General features: G+C 40.8%; 1 long non-coding RNA gene across 1 annotated transcript; it reads right to left on the bottom strand.

Annotated features, from left to right (window-relative positions):
• Nucleotides 1-5,389: 5,389 nt before the first annotated feature.
• Nucleotides 5,390-19,342, bottom strand: LOC126950041 (uncharacterized). Its single transcript, XR_007724036.1, has 4 exons — nucleotides 19,229-19,342; nucleotides 17,688-17,766; nucleotides 6,839-6,871; nucleotides 5,390-5,976 (listed from the first exon to the last, which is right to left on the bottom strand). It is a non-coding gene; the product is annotated as an uncharacterized LOC126950041 (long non-coding RNA).
• Between the last annotated feature and the right edge of the window lie 2,467 nt (nucleotides 19,343-21,809).

Here is a 21,809-nt window from a genome sequence, read left to right as displayed (position 1 = left end):
ATTCCTCAAAGACAACCATTCAACTCCTCAAAGACTACCAGCAATCCCATTACTGGATACATATCCAAAGGAATATAAATATAAATTTGTAATTATTCTACATGCACACGTATGCTCACTGTAGCAGTGATCACAATAGCAAAGTCATGGAATCAACCTAAATGCCCATCAATGGCACAGTGGACAAAGAAAATGTGGTATATATACACCATGGAATACTATACAGCTGTTAAAAAAGAGATTGTATCCTTTGTAGGAACATGGATGGAGCTGGGGAGTATTACCCTTAGCAAACTAAAGCAGGAACAGAAAACCAAACAGCACATGTTCTGACTTACAAGTAGGAGCTAAAGGATGAAACACGGACACAACGAGGAGAACAACAGACACTGGGGCCTACTTGAGGGTGGAGGTTGGGAGAGAGGAGAGGATCAGAAAAAATAACTATTGGGTACTAGGCTTAGTACCTGGGCAATGAAATAATCTGTACAAGCACCTGTGACATGAGTTCACCTAAATAACAAACATACCCCTGAAACTAAAGTAAAAAATATATATAAATAAAAAACATTTAATTTTTTTTAATTTTAAAAAAGAATCAAAGTTGATTTATAGAGCAAACATAAGACCCTTAGGAAAGCTAGTCTCAGACCTTGTCTACACAGTCCCTGTGCAGCCTTCCCAACCTGCAGTAAGTAAAGAATGGCACTTTCTGACAGGCTCAGGAGCCCTAAATTGTCTTGGGGCCTCAAGGTGAGGAATTCACCAAATTACACAGGAAACAGATTTCTTGGTATGCCTAAGGTCATACAATAACCTTCCAATCCCCTCATTTGATGGATGAAGTAATGTATCAAAACTACATTCCATGCAAACACAGAATTTTAGCACAAACCAAATTACTCACAGTTTTGATTCAAACACATTCACATGGCATTCTCATGTAATTATGACTCCAGTGCCTGGAAAACAGTGTCCTGGACACTGTCACCAACCATCTGGCCACTTCTCTCAGGTCTTATATTTCATAAGACTCCCATGCATGTCAATAAATTTGTTTGCCTTTTCTCCTATTAATCTGCCTTTTGTCAGTTGATTTTTGAGTGAACCTTCAGAAAGAGAAGGCGAAGTTTACCCTTGGTCTCTATACTGCATTTTGCGTATCCATCCATGCATGAATGGACACTTGGGTTGTTTTCATATCTTGGCCACTGTGTATAGTGCTGCAATGAACATGGGAGTGCAGATATCACTTCATGATCTGATTTTTATTCTTTTGGACATATACCCAGAAGTAGAATTGCTGGATCATATGTTAGTACTATTTTAAATATTTTTAAAACCCCATACTATTTTCCATAGCTGCTGCAACAAACAGGTATATTTCATGTACTCTATCCTATACCTTGTGCTTAGCACAGAGGACACAAGTAAGACCAACCCTGCCTCAGGAAATGTAAAACCTGTTTATGGAGATATATATAAAAGGTAATAGCAGTTAGAGTGGTAAGATGTTCAGTGATGTCACTTACAAGATGTTAAGGGAGCACTGAAGGGAGTTGGTAAAGGTTTCTTGTGGCTGAAGAATGCACAGTAGCTGGCCAAGTTAAGAAGGGTATGACAGGTGGATTAGAAAGAGGAAAGAGATGAGCAGAGAGCTGTCCAGAACCATGGAGCTCCAGAGAAGACCACCCCCACAAACACACACCGCTGATTGTCAATTGTGCCCTTTATGCCTGGTTGCATCCAGTACCACCACGCCCAGCCAGGACACCCAACTAATCTCATGCCTTATACAGCTCTCAACAGCTCACACTGACCTCATCTCCTGCTTCTCCCTGACTCCTGAAACACTTCGCTATGGGTTCACTGATGCTTTATTCATGTTCAGTCATTATCAAAATCCCTTCTTGGAATATTTCCTTCACTGCTTATTTTACTAAAACATGCTTTGCCCAAGATCTGCTTCCTCCGTGGCCCTCTCAAGTGGTGGCTATTTCCTAGCTCCCCAGCTGTCCACACTGGGCATGGAGATAGGGCACAGTCCTCTTTGTTTGTGTTTGTTTTTGCTGTTTCAAGACCATGCTCGTCCCTCCCTCCTCTCCTCTTAAAAAAAATAATAAACAGCTTTTGCACTCACATCAACAGATGATCCCCCACTTTCCCCTCCTTATTGCAATTAGCTATACCTTCCAGGTCATTCTTTGTGTTTTAAGATTGTAGTTCCCAGCTCACTGTCACTCTCACCAACACAGTCTTGTTACTTTTTTTCCGTTGTTTTTCACCTGTGTGTCTTAGTTCACCCTTGCTGCTACAACAAAATACCACAGACTGGGAAATTTATAAATAATAGAAATTTATTTCTTACAGTTCTGGAGGATGGATGTCCCAGATGAGGTACCAGCAGGTTCAGTGTCTGGCAACGATCTATTCCTCATAGGTGGTACTGTCTAAGTGTTCTCATAGAGGCAAGGATGGAAGGAAGTGGGAGGCAGCTCTCTGAAGCCTCTTGGTTAAGGCATAAACCCTACCTACTCACTTAAATGCCCACCTCTTAATCACATTGGTAATTAAGTTTCAATGCATGAATTTTGAGGGACACATTCAGATCCTAGCAATGTGGATGATGCCCTAACACCAAGTGCTTTCATGTCTAACCTCGTGAATGACCTTGTTCTCCCCCATCTCAGCTACCCATTTCCATGGTCATTGCCTCAGTCTTGTCCTTACCAATAACAGAAACCTCTTCATAATCTCAGTTTCAACAATCTCCCTCTCTGACCATCACTCATTACCTTTCTTGCTCACTAGGCAACCCTCCTCTAACAATTTTTCAATCCTACTGCCCTTCATGCATTGATCTTATTCTCCATGTCTTCATGTTCTCACTTGCATCCTTTCCTAGCTTAACTTTCTTAGTCCGTTGTTATAATCACTTCACTTTCGGCATTCTTAAACTCACATGGAAAAAATCCTAACTTGTTTAGATCCAAAATTCTACTTATTCCATACCTGCATCCAAGCAAACTAAGCCTTGTTGGAGAAAACCACATGATCATGCTGACTTGTCTGTTCAATTGGTGACTACAAGCCGTAAGTAGACCCTTAGTGTTGCCTACCAATTCTATGACATTTGCTGGTTCTATTCAATCTTCCGATCTTCTAGATGAAAATTTTATACCTTCTCTTCTCTCCTCAAATCTCTAATATTTCTTTCCATCATCACTCTCAGCTAACTTTGTTCCTGCTTCACTAGAGTCAGCTACAGAGAACTTCCACATCCTCTTCCCACCACATGTACTCATCTACCTGTATCTGTACCACATATTACATGTTTCATTGTGTTCCTAAGCCCCCGCCCCTATCTAAAGCCAAATCTTCCACTTATCCCCTAAATCCTACCCACTGTTTCTTACTTAAGGACATTGCCAAAGCAACTATTCCCTTCTTCTGCTGTATCACCAAATTTTCCTGTTCTACTGAATCATTCCAAAAGGACACCTATTTTAACTTCCTCCAATCTTGACTTCATATCCACTTCAATCCACCATTCTGCTTCTCTGCTCCCATTTGCAGCCAAACAGGAAAAGTTGCATTGTGTCCAATTCCTCTTCTCTCATTATCTTTTTTATTGAGATAATACTATAAAATTCAAAATTTTAAAGTGTACAATTATGCGGTTTTAGTATATTCACAAGATTGTACAACCATCACATTAATTCCAGAGCATTTTCATTGTTCCAAAAAGAAACCTCATACCCATCAGCAGTTACTTCTTATTTCCTCCTCCGCCCAGACTCTGGCAAGCCCTAACCTACTTTCTGTCTGTATGGATGTGCCTAGTCTGATCATCACATATAAATGCGATCATACAGTACCTGGCCTTTTATACCTGGCTTATTTCATTTAGTATGTTTTGAGTTTGTCCACACAGTATCACTTATTAGTACCTCATTTCCCCATTTTTTAGCTCATTCCAATCAGGCCTGCTATGATGAGTCACCTTCTTGTTGCAAAATCTAGTGACTAAGTCTCAATCCTCATCTTATTTAACCTGTCAGCAATATTTGACACAGGTGATTCTCCTCCTTGAAGAACTTTCTTTGCTTTGTTTCCAGGACCCCACATTCTTTTGATTTTCCTTCTAGTTCACTGGCCATTTCTCTTTATCATTCTTCATGGGTTCCCCATTAAGTCCCTGATCTCTAAATGTTCAAGTACCTATGGGATTGATCCTTGGATCTCATCTCTTCTCTATCCACCCTCATTCTCTTAGGGATCACATCCAGTCTTGCAATTTTAAATTACATCTGCATTCTGACAATCCTCAAACTTCCATTTCTCACAAGAATCTCTCCCCCAGCTCCAGAGATGGAACTTGCTCAAGGTGTCCACTTGAATGTCTAAAGTCATTAGACTCTGCAAATCTAAAACCCACTGCTGAAGTCACCACCAAATCCTGCTCCTCCTCAGTCTTTCCCATTTCAGTTAATAGTAACTCTATCCTCCTTACTGCTCGGGCCAAAATCTTTGACTTCACCTGAGATTTCTCTTTCTTTCATATATCCATGCAAGAAAATCTTCTTGACTCAACTTCTAAAACATATACACAGTTAAAAAAATTCTCACTACCCTCACTCCATCTGTACTAGTCAAAAGCATTATCCTGGGTTATTGCAATGACCCTGTAGTTGGTCTCTCTGTTTCAGACCTCTGCCCCTTCCTCCCAATACTATTTTCAACATAGCAACCCAAACAATTCTTTTAAAAAATAAGTTGGATCATATCACACTTCTGCTCAAATCCTCCAAATGACTTTGCATCTCAGAGTAGAACCACAGTTCCTTCCAATGACTGACAAGGTCCAAAACAAAATGACTTTCGTTGCCTCTCTGACCTCATCTCCTGCTCTCAGCCACCTCCCTCACTCCATTCCATACAAAGTTGCTACCCTTCAAATATTTCAGGCATTCCCCTGCCTCAAGACCATTGCATTTAATGTTCCCCTTGCCTGTTCTCTTCCTCCAGATTACCTGCATAGTGTACTCCCCTTTTCAAGTCTTCACTCAACTCCTCCTCAGTGAACCATCTTTGAAATTTCTATTTACTCTCCAGCCTTCCCTGTACCCTTTCCCACCCAACTCTTTCCCATGCCATGTTCACCATCTTATATACTGTATATTTTACTTTTGTGTTTATTGTATATCTGGCCCCTCTAGAATATCAACTCCACACAGGCAGGAGTTCTTGTGTGGTTTGTTCACCAACATATCATAGTGTCTAGCTCAGTGCCTGACACAATCAACCCTCAGTATGTGCTCATTAAATGAGCAAGCAAATGAGGTTCTCAGGCCCCAGCTCAAACTGGAAACCTTAAATTTACACTCTCATGCTCTCTCCTTAGTCTAGGGAGACAGTGAAGGTAGACTGTAGAACGGATTGAAGTAGTGGCTGGACAAGCATGTTAGGGGGAATATAGGTGAGTTGTGGTTATTAGTGATAAAGTCATTCATGGGATCACCATGGTAACCAGTCTCGGTAAGGAAAAAAAACGAAGGCACAAAAGGAGATGACAGACCAGGTGAAAATGCTATATTTTAGGGTACGAGGAGTTCTGTGAGGCTGAAGACTAAAGACTTAGAAAGATACAAAGTCGTGGTCACAGAGTGAGATTCAGAGTTCAAATATCAGAGGTATGTCCATTATTGGTGTTGACAAGGTACAATGTATCCAGATATGAGTGACTGAGGGCTATGAGATAGGGCATCTCTGTAGACAATGAAGCACCTTAGGTTCCTGGAAGAAGTCTCCATCTCTTTACTTGTCTTCTTTTCCCTCTGGAAAATCAGTCATTCCTGGGCCATAACTGCTGTCTGTGGCCTGAAATTCCCAAATCTGCACCACAATGAACTCCAATTCCACATTTCCAGTTGCTCCCTTATAGATGAGAAGTTTCCTTACTGGTCCATAAGCTCCCTGAGGAATTAAATGGTAACTCATTCACTAACATTTATACTCCAGCACCTAATCTACTGCCTGCTTACTGGTAGGTAGTCAGTAATTTTTTTTCAATGAATGCCTCATATGTACATCCATTTCATGTACATGTCAAATAGTTTATAATTTTCCAAATATGTTTATAAGCATACATAAACAAGCATGTCTGTGTATGTGAGACAAAATGCAAACAATCATTATTGAGGTGTACTAAATCATGTCAATTTTTAATTTTTTCTATATAATTTTTGGCATTTCTTGAATCTTTATGATTAGTATATTTTGCTTTTAAAATCTGGTCAGGAGCCATTTTCTTTTTTTTTAAGTAAAGAGATGCTAAGTTTATTATCGTCAAATCAAAGTCACCTCCATTCTTCCTGTACTTGGGCTGGAAACTTTGGCATTGTCTTCAAAGCCTGCTTCTCCTACATAATCATATTCCATCATTTACGAAGTTCTACATGTTCCTCCTTAGTCTTTATCTCTTGCTTCCCATTTCCTCTGCCTCCATTATTTGCCTAGGCGGCCAATACCTCACACTTGGTATCTCAGCCCGGGCAGGCGGTGTTCTCCTGCAGTAAGCAATTTAAACTCCCGGTGGCAAAAAGCAGCAAAGGTTTGTTTCCCCCTCATGATACACGCTCATTATGGGTTGCTTGGGAGTTCTGCTCCTTGTCTACATACTCTGGGACCTAAAGCTGATCAGACAGACAATATCTGGAGCCTGACAGTCACTGGGGCAGAGAACAAGAGCGCTCAGGAGGATCTCATGCTGGCAGGCAGCTACTTTCACCTAGGGGTGACACACATCTGCTCACAACTCATTGGCCAGAGTACTCACATGGGAGCCAAGAAGTGGAATCATGCCATGTGCCTGATAGGAAGGAGAAATGGAAATATTTAGCAAACAGAATTAATATATACACTTGTAGAGCGCCTACACTTGAAAAAGCCTCCTGCCTCAAAACTATCCTGTTTACCTGGCCTCCTGGGTCACTGGTTTAAAGTCACAAGGATTAGGCTCCAGACTTAACCCCTCATTTATTAGTTGAGTGATCACAGTGATTTAATTTCCTCAGATCATTGTTTAGTAATAACTTCTCCCTACCTAGATTTCTGAGAATACATAAAATATTGAATGTGAACTCTTACACAAATTTACAGTAACAAGTTGAAATAACCTAACGCAACATTAATTCAATGGCTGGCTCATGAAGCTGATGGCATTTTTTATGACACATACTACGATGCCTGGGGGTGTTGGAGGTGGGAGGAGATTATCTCCAATGAGGCTCCTCAGTGCTGTAAAGCACTTTCTTTGCTGTCATCTGAGGAGGTGCTTTTGGATGGCCTGCATCATGCTTTACTTAGAATGCTACCCCCTTCAGTCAGCTTTGTGCACCCTGCCTCTTACCGTGAAACCCTCAGGTCACATGGCCTGAACTGTCATGGGCGTCCGTGTGAAGAGACCACCAAACAGGCTTTGTGTGAGCAACATGGCTGTTTATTTCACCTGGGTGCAGGCGGGCTGAGTCCGAAAAGAGAGTCAGCAAAGGGAGATAAGGGTGGGGCCGTTTTACAGGATTTGGGTAGGTAAAGGAAAATTATAGTCAAAGGGGGGTTGTTCTCTGGCGGGCAGGAGTGGGGGTCACAAGGTGCTCAGTGGGGGAGCTTTTTGAGCCAGGATGAGCCAGGAAAAAGAACTTTACAAGATAATATCATCGCTTAAGGCAAGGACTGGCCATTTTCACTTCTTTTGTGGTGGAATGTCATCGGTTAAGGCGAGTTTTAACCTCTTAAAACTCCCCAACTCTGGTGCCAACTTGGACAACATTCTTTTATGCACTCCTTTTTAGTTATCCCCACCTGCCCAGTTCCCTTATTAGGCCAAGACATTTTAACTAAATTATCTGCTTCCCTGACTATTCCTAGGCTACAGCCACACCTCATTGCTGCCTTTTCCCCCAGTTCAAAGCCTCCTTCACATCCTCCCCTCAGATCCCCCCACCTTACCCCACAAGTATAGGATACCTCTACTCCCTCCTTGGCGACTGATCATGCACCCTTTACCATCTCATTAAAACCTAATCACCCTTACCCCACCCAATGCCAATATCCCATCCCGCAGCACGCTTTAAAAGGATTACAGCCTGTTATCACGCACCTGCTACAGCATGGCCTTTTAAAGCCTGTAAACTCCCCTTACAATTCCCCCATTTTATCTGTCCTAAAACCAGACAAGGCTTACAGGTTAGTTCAAGATCTGTACCTTATCAACCAAATTGTCTTGCCTATCCACCCCATAGCGCCAAACCCATATACTCTCCTATCCTCAATACCTCCCTCCACAACCCAGTATTCTGTTCTGGATCTCAAACATACTTTCATTACTATTCCTTTACACCCTTCATCCCAGCCTCTCTTCACTTTCACTGAGACTGACCCTGACACCCATCAGGCTCAGCAAATTACCTAGGCTGTACTGCTGCAAGGCCTCACGGACAGCCCCCATTACTTCAGTACCTTGTGTCTTCCATTTAGTTTTTCAATTCATACAAAACCGCATCCAGGCCATCACCAATCATTCAATACGACAAATGTTTCTTCTCACGACCCCACAATATCACCCCTTACCACAAAATCTTCCTTCCGCTTAATCTCTCCCACTCTAGGTTCCCACACCGCCCCTAATCCCGCTTGAAGCAGCCCTGAGAAACGTCGCCCATTCTCTCTCCATGCCACCCCAAAAATTTTCGCCGCCCCAACGCTTACTGCAATACTATTTTGTTTTATTTTTCTTATTAATATAAGAAGGCAGGAATGTCAGGCCTCTGAGCCCAAGCCAAGCCATCGCATCCCCTGTGACTTGCACATATATACGCCCAGATGGCCTGAAGTAACTGAAGAATCAAAAAAGAAGTGCAAATGCCCTGCCCCGCCTTAACCGATGACATTGCACCACAAAAGAAGTGAAAATGGCCAGTCTTTGCCTTAAGCGATGATATTATCTTGTGAAGTTCCTTTTCCTGGCTCATCCTGGCTCAAAAAGCTCCCCCACTGAGCACCTTGTGACCCCCACTCCTGCCCGCCAGAGAACAACCCCCCTTTGACTATAATTTTCCTTTACCTATCCAAATCCTATAAAACAGCCCCACCCTTATCTCCCTTTGCTGACTCTCTTTTCGGACTCAGCCCGCCTGCACCCAGGTGAAATAAGCAGCCATGTTGCTCACACAAAGCCTGTTTGGTGGTCTCTTCACACGGACGCGCATGACATGAACTACTTGCAATAACCATCTTTTTCCCTTTGTACTGTTCTCTTACTCTGTTCTCTCTCTTAGGACATTTCGCTTGCTACCTAAAGAAGTACCCTCTTCCCAAAGGCATCTGGCCACCTTCTTCCTGTTATGGAATATCTCTGTATCATCTCCCACCACAATCCGTGGCAATGCTGCCTGATGTCAACCCAATGCGTACACTCCCTTGCCTGTGAACTTTGCTTATGCTAGTCTCCACTCCATAAATACCATCCCGCATCTTCTCTTGCTTTTCAAGCTCCACTTCCTCTACATTTTTCCCTGCTACCACAGTGAATGCTATGGTTGAAAGTTGATTTTTCTGCACTTAATGCTTACATTTGGAATTTATTGCTTCCTTCCAAATCATTTCACATGTGTCTATTTTGCATCTCCAGAAATCGTGCTAGAGATTTCTAACACATTCCATTCCTGTGAGATTCTTTAGTTCCCTCCCCCAACCCCCCAACTCCCCACTAGGTACAGAGGCTGGACTGAGGAGACTCAAGCGCAGGCTCAAAACAGAAACAATTTCCTTCAGTCTCTGAGTACAAAAGCAAAACTATTCAGGGACCAGCATGCTCACCCTGGGGGGAAAGCATTTTAAATATCCCATGTCATTTGAAACTTAACCCAACAACTACATCAAATGAGTCATCTTTGAAATACAAAGGAAAGTTGAGTTGCTTCATAGGGCAGCAAAGCCTTGATGCTACCACCAGTGATTCTCACAGGTTGGGATTAAGAGCAGATATTCCTCAGTTTTTAAGGCTAGGTTTAGCAGCTGGCTATAGGGTCCAGGCACAGAGTGAAGAAAACAGAGTACTGAAGAACACCCCCCTGAAAGCAACTGTTTGTTCATGAAACAAGCAAAAAGAGACACACTCACCTTTGCTGAAACTCACTCTAGAGGAACACAACATGCATAACTGTGGCACTAGCGAGACAGACAGATCATGCCTGGGGCTCCAGCCCCTAATGCAATCTACCCAGCTGGAGGAGACACAAAGAATTGTTAAGGCGCTAAATCTGACAACACACCAGCAACAAGATGAACACCCAGAACGCAGTGACTGCTGGAGGGTTTGTAGGCACCCAGGCCGAACAGATGGAACATGGAGTCATGGAAGGGCAGAGACACACAAACATCACGGCTTCCTGAAAAAGAAGCCTTTTATGTCAGCCTCAGAGGCATTGCATTCTTGGAAAGTTGTTCGTGTCACTTTGAAGTTTGTCACATTCAAGAGAAGCAAAGAAATATATGATGGGTGATTGCCCATTATTTTCAGAGGAAATGCATCTCAAACTGTGGACCTTTTATCTCCCCTTCATAGCTAATTTCCACTTACCATCTGCATGGATCTCTTGTGTCAAACAAAAAGAGAAGTGTGGGAATGTGTGAGTGCTTAGTAAGTTGATGGGCTCTTCAGGGAACTAGCCACACAAATGCACTCTTTCTTTTTTGTTTTTTTTAATTATTATACTTTAAGTTCTAAGGTACATGTGCACAACATGCAGTTTTGTTATATATGTATACATGTGCCATGTTGGTGTGCTGCACCCATTAACTCATCATTTACATTAGGTATATCTCCTAATGCTATCCCTCCCTCCTTCCCTCCTCCCCACAATAGGACCCGGTGTGTGATGTTTCCCCTCCTGTGTCCAGGTGATCTCATAAGTTCAATTCCCACCTATGAGTGCGAACATGCAGTATTTGGTTTTCTGTTCTTGCAATAGTTTGCTGAGAATGATGGTTTCCAGCTGCATCCATGTCCCTACAAAGGACACGAACTCATCCTTTTTTATGGCTGCATAGTATTCCATGGTGTCTATGTGCCACATTTTCTCAATCCAGTTTGTCACTGATGGACATTTGGGTTGATTCTAAGTCTTTGCTATTGTGAATAGTGCCGCAATAAACATACATGTGCATGTGTCTTTATAGCAGCATGAATTATAATCCCTTGGGTATATACCCAGTAATGGGATGACTGGGTCAAATGGTATTTCTAGCTCTAGATCCTTGAGGAATCGCCATACTGTTTTCCACAATGGTTGAACTAGTTTACAGTCCCACCAACAGTGTAAAAGTGTTCCTATTTCTCCACGTCCTCTCCAGCACCTGTTGTTTCCTGATTTTTTAATGATTGCCATTCTAACTGGTGTGAGATGGTAACTCATTGTGGTTTTGATTTGCATTTCTCTGATGGCAAGTGATGATGAGCATTTTTTCATGTGTCTGTTGGCTGTAAGAATGTCTTCTTTTGAGAAGTGGCTGTTCATATCCTTTGCCCACTTTTTGATGGGGTTGTTTGGTTTTTTCTTGTAAATTTGATCGAGTTCTTCATAGGTTCTTGATATTAGCCCTTTGTCAGATGAGCAAATTGCAAAAATTTTCTCCCACTCTGTAAGTTGCCTGTTCACTCTGATGGTAGTTTCTTTTGCTGTGCAGAAGCTCTTTAGTTTAATTAGATCCCATTTTCAATTTTGGCTTTTGTTGCCATTGCTTTTGGTGTTTTAGACATGAAGTCCTTGCCCATGTCCTCAATGGATAGAGACACAAAAAACCCTCCAAAAAATCAATGAATCCAGGAGCTGGTTTTTTGAAAAGATGAACAAAATTGATACACCACTAGCAAGACTAATAAAGAAGAAAAGACAGAAGAATCAAATAGACACAATGAAAAATGATAAAGGGGATATCACAAACACACTCTTTCTAACAGCTGCCATCTCTGTTCAAGGGGAAAATCTAAAACTGATACTACCTTGAAACTGATTCATAGTAAACATGTTCCCTTCATGTTTTCTTTATGTCTGGGGGCACATTAGCAGTTTAATTTTTATTGAATTATAATTAGCAAAAGGTGATTTATTTTAGAAACTTTCCAAATTAGGGAAATTAAAGATTTTTCCCCAGTAATTTTTTGTGTGTAATTTTCCTTGAGTTTTCGTTTATCTTTTAATGCTTCAGCAAATGAACAAACAACCTTTAAAAATCCCTCTTGTGGAGAAGCAACTGTTGACAAATTTCTACTGATGTGACAGAAATCACTCTGAAAAAAATACTGTAAATTATGGATGGTGGCTTTTGGATGCTATGTCTCACAAAAGATGAATAATCAGTTAGAGAATGGAGATGGGGAAAATGAAAAAGAAATCCCCACTTTCAGTTTTTAATTTCCAGTTAACAAACACAACATTTCTTTTAAAACAAAGGTTAATGAAAAGAAGCATAGGCCAGGCGCAGTGGCTCACGCCTGTAATCCCAGCACTTTGGGAAGCCGAGGCGGGCGGATCATGAGGTCAAGAGATTAAGACCACCCTGGCCAACATGGTGAAACCCTGTCTCTACTAAAAATACAAAAATTAGTTGGGCCTGGTGCCACGCACCTGTAGTCCCAGCTACTTGGGAGGCTGAGGCAGGAGAACTGCTTGAACCTGGGATGCAGAGGTTACAGTGAGCAGAGATCATACCACTGCACTCCAATCTGGCGACAGAGCGAGACTCCGTCTCAAAAAGAAGAAGAAAAAAAGGCTGGGTGCTGTGGCTCATGCCTGTAATCCCAGCACTTTAGGAGGCTGAGGAGGGTGGATCACCTGAGGTCAGAAGTTCAAGACCAGCCTGGCCAACATGGTGAAACCCTGTCTCTATTAAAAATGCAAAACTTAGTTGGCTGTGGTGGCTGGTGGCGGGCACCTGTAATCCCAGCTACTTGGGAGGCTGAGGCAGGAGAATCATTTGAACCTGGGAGGCAGAGGTTGTGGTGAGCTGAGATTGTACCACTACACTCCAGCCTGGGAGACAAGAGTGAAACTCTTGTCTCAAAAAAGAAAAAAAAAAAAAAAAAGCATAAATAATTTTTATTCTGTGAATCTGTGAAGCTGTCTTTCAAGTTATGGTCCCCAATTCTTTCCGTTTCAATCTGTAAGTCATAAAGACCAGATACATTGTCAATAACAATCTTTTATTTATATAAACTGTGCAGAAAAGTTTATAGGTGATAATTGATCCTTTATCCTATGAGCCACAAAAATTAAGCCTCAAAGTTGAGCCACCGTACTGTCTAAAAGGCAAAAACTTATTTTAGAAATGGCCCATATGGCTACAGTTTGAGCTTTTAGTACTGACAGGCAGCTATGGGGAGCCAGATGGTGACATAGGTAGCATTCCAACATCATACATCTTCTTCATTAAATTAAGTTTTCATATAAGAAACTTTAAATATAATGGGATACAATTATCTTGGGAATCGCAAACATGCAATGTGCCTTGCTGTTTATTTTATTTGTGTCCTATTTTGGTACATAATTATTAACTAGAATTGTGGAATATGTTAGATACAATCATATATTTGATAATATTGGTGGAAGGTTAATTACCTATTATATGATTATTAAATGAATTTCCCTGTGTTAGGCAAATATAAATGGAGAAAAGACAAATATAATCAAAATATCCCAACCTAGACAAAGGGTTAGTCAATCAGGACTAAGTTTTGCTGCATATATTAGAAACCTTAAATAACAGTGCATAAAGAAGATATTTTTCACTGAAGAAACAGAAATTCAGAGGCTGATGATCCAGGACTGGAAAGGAAGCCCCAGGGTCTTTAGGGACCAGCCTTCTTCAACCCTCCATGCCATCATCTTTAGTGTGCGGTTTGCATCCTCAAGGATGGCATCATGGCCCAAGATGGTGCAGTGCTGTGTACAGTGCTGTGTTTCAAGCCTGAAGAAGAGTGGTAGGCATGGCTGAAATGGCACCAGTCTCATTACCAAGGCTTCCTCAGAAGTTCCAACCAATGCCTTCTGTTTGTATTTCATTAGCCACTCCTTTCCCAGGGAAGAAAACTGGGAAATATAGTTGTTTTCAGCTAAGGATTTGGCTGCCTCCCAAAAAACAAATGGCCCACAGGAATTCTGGTAGTAAGGAATAGAAGGAGAATGGATATTGGGGAGAGAACAAAAAGTGTCTGCCACAGGTTTAAAGAATCCCATTTACGAAAATGAGTATGGATACAGGGGCCAGAATAGCTAGATGTTCTTGTGGAGTAAACATCAAAACAAGGCAAGGGAAGTCTTTGGGCCAATATGAGGAAGGACAAAAGAATTTCAGCATTCGAGAGTCAGAGGATTTTCAATAAGAAATGAAGGAGTCACTGATCAATTGCTAATGGTCACCTTGCCTTTGTGAGAGCTAAGGAAAAAACTAATTGCTGATTCTTAACCAACATCCACAACATCAAGAAACAGAGTGATAAAACAAAGAAGGCTCCGTGCCAACTCAGGCATTTCTCAAGCGTCTGGGAGATGTCAAGCAGGCCTGATCCTGCAGTTCCATACCTTCTCTAAGAAGGCCACTTTTAGAGACTATGCAAGGCCAGGCATCTAGAGTGGGTCTGAAACAGGCACCTGTCATTGCACCCATTGTTTTCTATACTGGGTGACCCTCAGGCCTGCAGAGCATTCACTGAGAAGTAAAAGCCCATGCTTCATGGGGCAAAGAGGGTCTTCCCTACGTCCTGGCCGCTATCACATTCCAACAGACGGACTTCTGCCTTAAGAGCCTGGATGTCAAAAATGCATACCTGAGGAGCCTGTCTGTGGTGGGAGGTGGGGCCAGGTAATAGGGGGCTGGAATAAGCTCTTCCTGCTGCTCAAGCAGCCATGCCCTTTCTTGGAGTTCTCTAATGTTCTGAGAGTCTGGGTTGAAATCAAAGCCAGATGCCCCAGGTAGACTAGAGTTGCAGGGTCTCTGAGCCCAAACAAAATGCAATGATGGAGGAGAGGCCTGGAGTACCCAGAACATCTGGCATTCAAGATCAAGCAGTTTAGAATAAGGTGAAGCTACATCTTGAGGGGTTTAATCACCACATAGGGCTCATTTGTACATTTTTAGAAAGTGGCTTACGCCTTCTTAAACTTTGCTCAGATCTCCTTTCCTGCAAGTCAGGGGTTCCCTCCTCACTCGCCTCTCCCGGGCATTATTCCAAACATCAAGAATAGTATTTGTTTCCTAAGGCTGCCATAACAAAATACCATAAACTAGGTGGCTTAAAACGATAGAAATCTATTCTGTCACAGTTCTGGAGGTCAGAAGTCCAAAATCAAGGTGCTGGCAGGTGTGGCTCTTCCTGCAGGCTCTGAAGGAGAATTGTTTCACACTTCTCTCCTAGCTTTTGGTGGCTACTGGCAATTCTTAGTATTCCTTGGCTTGTAAACATATCACTTTGATATCTGCCTCTACATTCATCCAAACTTTCCCTTTCTATGTCTCTAAAGACCCTCTGTCATTGAATTTAGAGCTCACCCTAAATCCAGGTTGACTTAATGCCGAGAGTCTTAACTTAATAAAATCTTCAAAGACCCTGTTTTCAAATAAAGTCACAGTCCCAGACACTGGAGGTTAGAACTTGGACTATTCAACCCACTATGAGAAATAAAAACAAAATAGCAAACCAGAATAAGCCAAATTCTCTCATCTCTCAAAATTTTAAAGTATGAGCTGCCCAAAGTTGTGATTTCAATAGGATTAATGCTATGAGTCTCTGACACAATCTTTCCTTTCTGCTAAAATACATATGGAGACACCAGAAAAACATAAAAATTAAAAAATAAATTACATAACCACAGAGGCCAAAAATAAGTTAGCAACTTTTTGCCAGAATCTAGGAGCATGTCTACCAGCTTCAAAGCCTATGAAGCTTGTTTGAGAAAATTGGCTGGTGGTTTACACTCTGCCCTTTGAAACCAAGAGCCATGCTAGTCTGGAAGTGGCAGTATGTCAGGAGGTCCTCAAACCTCCCCTACATTTGACAATTCACTAGCAAGACTCCAAAGACTCAGCATATAGTTGTAGTCAGAGGTATGAGCTATAACAACAAAAGGGTACCAAGCACATTCAGCAAAGTCAAAAGGCCCCTGGGGTGAAGTAAGAGGGAAAGCAGGCACAGGTTTCCAAGATTTCTTACCCAGTGGAAACACACTGGGCATGTTTAATTTCCCCAGCAACAAGCCATCACAACATGCGTGAAATGTAGCCAACCAGGGAGGCTTGTTAGACTCAATGACCAAGGCTTTTGCTGGGGGATGTCCCCATATGCAACCTCCTGCCCGGCACACACCCAAACTGTAAACTCTCAGAAGGAAAGGAGGTGTTCAGCATAAACCACCTTGTGTGTAAAAACAGCTTGGGCACGGTGAGCCACTCTTATCAGTTCATAGTGGGAATCTAGGTTCCCAGATGAGAGCCAAGGGCCACCCTTTGAAGCAGGCCTTTTCAAGGACAGAAGTTTAGTTCTACTCTGCTAACTCTTTTCTGCATAGGAAGGTTGAGAAAAGATTGTGCCTTCCTTCCCCCTGTGTCTTCCCTGACCCAGAGATGCAAAGTGTCAGGAAACAACCACCACCCCCAGGCTCTGCAGGATGCTTTGAAGCAGGTAGGGTTTGGAGCTTGCCTTTATACCCTCAGGCTCCTTTCTACCTATGTCCATTTAGAAACCAAGACTGTGTTACTCAAAAGTAAATAGAAGAGAGGAAGGGGACCATAGAAACCCCTTGCATTCCAATAGGTAGGGTCGCTACACATGACAGGGTCTAGGTAGAAACAGGGATGGTAGGGTGCTGGGAGCAGTGTAGACTCTTTTCCCCTGTATCGCATGAAAAGATCATGACCAGGCTGGGGATGGGGAGCAAGTGGTAAGAGAGAAGAACCAATGTCATCCCTGCAGAATCAGTGTTTTCCTCTTTTTTTTTTGGATAGTCTGTCTCTGTTGCCCAGGCTGGAGTGCAGTGGTGCAATCTAGGCTCACTTGTAACATCTGCCTCCTGTACTCAAGCCATCCTACTACCTGAACCTCCCAAGTAGCTGGCACTACAGGTGCACGCCAAAATGCCTAGCTAATTTTTGCATTTTGTGTAGAAACAGGCTTTTGCTGTGTTGCCCAGGCTGGTCTTGAACTCCTGAACTCAAGTGATTCAGCTGCTTTGGCCTCCCAACGTGCTGGGATTACAGGAGTAAGCCACCCCGCTCAGCCAGAATCAGTGTTTTTCAAACATGCTGCTATGTGCCCTGAGATTCCCCAAAAATATCTCCCACTACAGGGAGAAAGGACAGGTCAAAGGATGGGCTCAGCACATCTCCAAAACTCATTCAGGGCAAGTCCACTTTTTCCTATTTGCAATAACAAGCTTATACATAATTTTTCACATATGAAATAGGCTTCTTGACAAAAAAGAATAAGCAATTTAAAATCATTGCACTAGATGAGTGTCTGCCAGACAGTGGGAAGTGTTTTAGTTACTGAGACATCAACTAAGCTGCAGGCACAGAACTAGGAGGGAGATTGTATTAGCACCAAGCAGACAATGAAAGCAGACCACTCTTACCTTTTCTTTGGAAAACACCAAGCCTGATAACCTGGTTACCCACAGAGGAAGTAAATCTTCTCTTCTGCAAATACAAATGCTAGAAAATGACAGAAAAATAACTAGTGGTTTTTAAGCTCTTAGACATGAGTTCCATCAAGTAGATGATGAAAGCTATAAACAACAACAAAAATGAACACACACTTGTGCAATACTCTGGTATAACAACTACAAAAGGTTCACAGATCCTCCTGAAGTTCGTATCCATGTTTAGAACCTCATAGAGCTTCAGAGCCCATTTTAAATGGAAAGACAGACCTAGTCCAGTTGTTACTCAGTTTTGAAACTAAAAGAAAGACATTCTTATAAATGCAATTATATGAAAATATTTATTCAACAAATATTAAATATCAATAACGCTTTAGGGCCAGGGAAACTGTGAATAAGCAGACAAGTCAGTTTCTTTTGTAGAGCTTGTATCTTTTAAGAGGGAAACAGATGTAAATAGGAAAATAAATAAATGCCTGAGATAATGTCAAGTAACTGCTGTGAGAAAGGGCCTACTTGACAAGATGATCAAGTTTGAACTAAGATCCAAATGACTAGAATGAGCAAATCAAGTGAAAATCTAAATACGGAGCATTCCAGTAGCAGAAACAGCAAGTACCAATGCCCTGGGGTGGAAATGAGCCTGTTATGTTAAAAAATAGCACAGAAGTCCAGAGAGTAGGGTCAGTGAGGAGGAGATAAGGTTGCAGAAGAAGCAGGGCCAGATTCTGAAGCGTTCCAGGGGTCATGGTAGCCAATTAAGCTCACATCCTAAGTACAGTGGAAAGCTGTTGAAGAGTTTCAATAAAGAGAAACATTATCCGATTTGCAATTTTTTCACAATTTTTTTTCTTGTGGTAAATACACATAACAAAATATACTGACTTGACTATTTTTACATCTATAGTTCGGTAGTGTTAAATACATTCATAATGTTGCACAACCATCACCACTGTCCATCTCTAGAACTCTTTTCATTTGCAGAACTGAAACTCTGTACCCATTAAACAATAACTCCCCATTCCTCCCTCCTTCCAGTCCCTGGCAACCACCATTCTACTTTCTGTCTCTACAGTTTTTTTTAGGAGGGTCTTGCTCTATCACCCGGGCTGGAATACAATGGCACATTAGCCTTGAACTCCTAGGTTCAAGCAATCCTCTCACCTCAGCCTCACAAGTAGCTGGGACTACAGGCACACACTACCACACCAAGCTAATTTTTTTAAGAGATTGGTCATGCTATGTTGCCCAGGCTGGTCTCAAACTCCCAGCCTTCAAGTGATCCTCCTGCCTCAGCCTCCCTGATCTCTGCAATTTTGATTGCTCTAAATATTTTATGTAAGTGGAATCAAGGAGTATTTGTCTTATTGTGACTGGCTTAGTTCACTCAGCATAATGTCTTCCAGGTTCACTTATGCTGTAGTATGTCAGATTTGCCTTCCTTTTTAAGGCAGAATAATATCCCATTGTATGTATATTTACTGCTGTCCTTTTGCTACTTGTTTTCTACATACCTTATAGCTTCTTTTTGTCCTTCATTTCCTTCATTACTTTCTCTGTATGTATTTAGTTGTTTTTTTAATAGTGAAGCATTTACATTTCTTTCTCATTTCCTTTTGTGTATATTCTATAGCTACTTTCTCTGTGGTTACCATGGAGATTACATTTAACATTCTAAAGTTATAATAATCTAATTTGAATTTATACAGCTTAACTTCAATAACATACAAAAACTCTGCTCCTTTACAGCTCAGTCCCCACCTCTTTCAGTTGTTGATGTCACAGAATTACATCCTTATGCATAATCTATACAAAAACATAAACTAACAATTCTTTTTAATGCATTAGTCTTTTTATTGTGGTAAGAACACTTAACTTTAGATCTGTCCTGTTATTAAATGTTTAAGTGCGCAATATAACATTGTTAACTATAAACACAATGTTGTACGGCAGATCTGTAGAGCTTATTTGTCTTCTGTTACTGAAACCGCATACTCCTTGAACAGCAGTCCCCCATTCCTCCCTTCTCCTAGCTCCTGGCAACCTACTACTCCATTCTCTATTTCTATGGCTTTGAATATTTTAGATATTTCATATACATTGAATAATGCAGTATTTGTCCTTGTGTTCCTGGCTTATCTCATTTAGAATAAGGTCCTCCAAGCTCATCCATTTGTCACATATTACAGAATGTTCTTTTTAAAGGCTGAATAGTATTTAATGTATGTATATACCACATTTATTTATCTGTGCATCTCTCAATGGACATTTGGGTTACTTCCATATTTGGGTATTATGAATAATGCTGCAATGAACATGAGAGTGCAGATATCTCTTTGAGAGACTGATTTCAGTTATTTTGGATTAGCTTCTCTTTTGGAAACCACCAATCTGATAATGGCTAATTCAAATTCTCATCCAAGATGTGGAATTTTTTGGTCATATGGTAATCCTATTTTAATTTTTTTGTGGAACTTCCATACTACTTTCCATAGTAGCTGCACCAATTTACATTCCCACCAAAAACGTACAAGAGTTCCCTTGTCTCCACATTGTTGCCAACACTTGTTATTTTGTGTGTGTTTTTTATGTAACAGCTATCCTAACAGATATAAAGTGATATTTGATTGTGGTTTTGATTTGTAGTCCCAGATAATTAGTAATATTGAGCATCTTTTCATACACCTGTTAGCCATTTGTATGTCTTCTGTGGAAATATGTCTATTTAACTCCTTTGTCCAATTTTCAATCTAGTTATCTGGTTTTGGGTTTTGGTTTGTTTGAGGTTTTTGCAATTAAGTTATAGGAGTTCCTTACGGATTTTGAATATTAATCCTTATCAGATATGTGGTTTGCAAATATTTTCTCCCATCCATAGATTGCCTTTCCAGTCTGTTGTTTCCTTTGCTGTGCAGAAGCTTTTAGGTTTGATATAGCCCCACTTGCCTATTTTTGCTTTTGTTGCTTGTGCTTTTGGTGTCATAGCTAAGAAATCATTGCCAAGACCAATATCAGAAAACTTTTTCCCTATGTTTTCTTCTAGGAGTTTTATAGTTTCAGGTCTTACATTTAAATATTTCATTCATTTTGAGTTTATTTTTGTGTACAGTATAAGATAAGGGTACAAATTTATTATTTTACATGTGGATATCCATTTTCCCAACACCATTTGTTGAAGAAACTATCCTTTCCCCCTTGCACATTCTTGGCACCCTTATCAAAGATAAGTTGATGCCAGACATGTGGGTTTATTTCTGGGCTCTCTATTCTGCTTCACTGAGCTTATGTCTGCTTTTATACTAGTATTACACTGTGTTAATTACTGTAGTTTTGTAATATATTTTTGAATCAGGAAGGATGTTGTCTCCAGCTTTGTTCTTCTTTCTCAAGATTGTTTTGGCTATTTGAGGTCTATATATGATTTGAGGTCTATATATTATATATGATTTTGTGGTTCTATATGTGATTTTTTTGGATTTTTATTTTTTAAAAATTGTCATTGGGATTTTGATAGGGACTACATTGAATCTGTAGATTGCTTTGGGTAATATGGCCATTTTAATAATGTTAATTCTTCCAATCCATGAACACAGGACATCTTTTCATTTATTTGTGACTTCTTTAATATTTTCATCAATATTTTATAGTTTTCAACGTACAATCTTTTACCTCCTTGGCTAAGTTTATTTTTAAGTATTTTATTCTTTTGTTGTTATTATTAATGGGGTTGTTTTCTAGATTTTTTTAGGACAATCACTGTTAATTTATAGAAATGTAACTGATTTCATATGTTGATCTTGCATCCTGTAATTCTCCTGATTTCACTTATTAGTTCTAACAATTTTTGGTGAAGCCTTTACCGTTTACTATATACAAGATTATGTCATCTGAAAAGATAATTTTACTTCTCTCTTTCTGACTTGGAGGTCTTTTATTTCTTTTTCTTGACTAATTGCCCTGACTAGGACGTCTAGTACTATGTTGAATAGAAGTGGCAAAAGTAGGTACCCTTGTCTTGTTCCTAACTTTAGAGGAAAAGCTTTCAGTTTTTTTACCATTAAGTATCATGTTTGTTTTGGGCTTTTCATATATAGC

Source organism: Macaca thibetana, chromosome 3 (assembly GCF_024542745.1).
Source record: "Macaca thibetana thibetana isolate TM-01 chromosome 3, ASM2454274v1, whole genome shotgun sequence".
NCBI classification, from domain to species: Eukaryota; Metazoa; Chordata; class Mammalia; order Primates; family Cercopithecidae; genus Macaca; species Macaca thibetana.
This window is presented reverse-complemented; position numbering and strand designations above follow the sequence as displayed.